At 60.3% G+C, this 2273-nt stretch overlaps 1 long non-coding RNA gene across 4 annotated transcripts in view; it reads left to right on the forward strand.

Annotated features, from left to right (window-relative positions):
* Nucleotides 1-1488, forward strand: part of LOC104909595 — a 2350-nt gene extending 862 nt beyond the window's left edge. For 2 of the 4 annotated variants that reach the window (XR_002111808.2, XR_792450.3), the window contains one exon: nucleotides 740-1488. This is a non-coding gene — a long non-coding RNA (uncharacterized LOC104909595). Of the gene's footprint in view, nucleotides 1-6; nucleotides 209-739 lie in introns of those variants that run through there. The other 2 variants (XR_792451.3, XR_004158827.1) reach the window with 2 other exon arrangements.
* Nucleotides 1489-2273: the final 785 nt, after the last annotated feature.

Here is a 2273-nt window from a genome sequence, read left to right on the forward strand (position 1 = left end):
CCTGGCGACTGCCGGTCCGGAGCCGCGCCAGTGTGAAGGGCGACGGGGGGGAGACAGGAGGAGAGGGGTGGAGAACGAGTCGGGCTCCTCCAGCCCCACCGCATCCGGGACGCTGTGTGGCTGGGTTCTCGTGGGTGAGCTCCGCTTTGGAAGCCGCACACCCTCCTACCTGCCCGAGACGCTCCCGAGGGTTTCTGTGCAAAACTTTGTAAGGCTCGGCCCGGGACGCGGAGCTGAGGGAGGCCGCCTACTGAATAGCACGGGGGAGACGCAATCCAAATTCGTTTCAAACGAATTCGGGAGTTCAGCATTGTCCCCTCTCACGGGTCTCCCTCCGGAACCCATAGAAAAAAAGCGGTCCGGGTCTCGGCGCCGGGCGACTTCAGTAGGGCTTAAACTGTGCTCGTTCGTAAGCGAATGCGACCTGAGCTCCGCGCTCCCCACCCGGCCGAGAATTGCTCGCAGCTGCGGCCGCAGAGACGCTCGCGGGGCGGGAGAATCGACTCTCTCGGAGCGTTCCCCCGAGCACGCACTGCGAGGGGAGCTCCTAGCCCGACCTCTGCGCTCACATTAGGAGCAATTCGGGAAGGAGAACGCGGCGCCGTCCCGCGACCGGGACCGCGGCAAAAGACAAAAGAGGGGCCCGGGCTGCCCCCCCGCTACCGCCGTGCTCTGTCGCTGCGCGTGTATAGGAGGTATACCTGACTCTGCTTCCTCTCCTTCCATTCCATAACCACAGCACTTGAATCTCAACGGGAGCAGCTGTTCGCCCTAGCTAGAAAGGAGCTGGCAAAACCTGTTGCACGGATCTAGAGCTGAGAAAGTCTCTTAGCTTCTTACACGTGAGTACGGACCCTACACCAAGCCCTTCGCAGGCGCTGCAGTTTCGGGCTGCGCCTCCGGCATCGCTCCCGCACGTCCCGCAGGCCGGGTAGGGCAGGGCCGCCCCTTCCCTACGCCGCGCAGCAGAGCGGTGGCAAATTGGTGACATCTGGCCCCGAATGCTGTGGAACCTTTTTTAACTTTCGAGAAGGAAAAATCTTCCTGAACGCGTTAGGAAAGGGAGCAAACCCCGACTGCAAAGCCACGGCGGGGGCGAGGCCGGTTGTAGAGCCTTGCGAGGGAACGAAACGACCGGGTGAGGTGCTTTTTGGTGTGGGCGAAAGGGTTCTTTCACTGCAATCATACCCCGGAGTGAGCGACCCGAGCCGCCTGCTAATCGTGTCCTCACCCCGAGGGAACTTTCTGCCGGGTCGCCGTCGGCTCTCCCCGTGCAGCAGCAGTCAAAGGATCTCCCCGGGCTGAGCGAGGCTCGTGCTTGGCACTGGAGACCTAGCTTCGTCCCGGGCCCGTTCCCGTCCCCATACCCGGCCCCGGTCACACTCCCTGCCCGAGTGTGACTTCACCGGAGCGTGCAGGACAGGCGGTGTCAGCGCGAGTCCTTGTGAAATCTAAGTGAAATAAACCAAAAAGCCGTTTTTCTCGTAATGCTCCTTTTATTGAGCAGGACGCGGGAGAGCTGAGGGGAGAGAGGGAGGGACGCCCGAGCGTGTCGCTTCCAGGAGCCTCTCTCTGCACGTAACCGGTTTGTGTCCGTATCTGAGTGCCAATACAACGCCGAAGTTATGTGACAGTCTCCCTCCCGGCTGTGCCTCCCCACAGCCCGCAGCCGGCCGCAGGTCTGCACCGCGCCCTTGGCAGATGATGCGCGTTTGCCCGGATTGCCACATCCCTCCTGCGTCCCTTCCCACAGCCACCCGAGGCGAAGGGCGCAGAGGGGCTCTCGGGGCTGGTAGAGAGTAAAATGCTGAACCCCGAGGTGTCCCTATAGCCATGACGAAGCATATCTTCCTCACACACGTCCGCTACCGTGGTGAGGACTGTAGGGAGAGCAAGCAAGTGCTCCAAGTTCACGGGTTTTTGTTTTTTCCTTTCCTTTCCTTTCCTTTCCTTTCCTTTCCTTTCATCAGGGCACAACATGTATTCTCTTCTAAACCAGGGTGCTCTAACTTGGAGCCTGCTGCTCCTTCTTGCTTTTCCGTGGATCACAACAACCCTTAGCAGCACCCTGGGCCTGCATCTTCCCCCGGAGCACCCCTCGGCCCACCCTCGTCTGCCCCAACCGTGCCCCGACGCACGGCCATGGCACAGCGTGGAGCAAGGAGGCATTTCTCAGCACGGAGCCTCGGGTTCTCTCTCCCGAATTATTTATTCACATTACATATTTACTTCAGCTTTTTGTTTCGAAACAAACCAGAGTCTGTCCCATCACA

This window comes from Meleagris gallopavo, chromosome 2 (assembly GCF_000146605.3).
Source record: "Meleagris gallopavo isolate NT-WF06-2002-E0010 breed Aviagen turkey brand Nicholas breeding stock chromosome 2, Turkey_5.1, whole genome shotgun sequence".
Classification (NCBI taxonomy): Eukaryota; Metazoa; Chordata; class Aves; order Galliformes; family Phasianidae; genus Meleagris; species Meleagris gallopavo.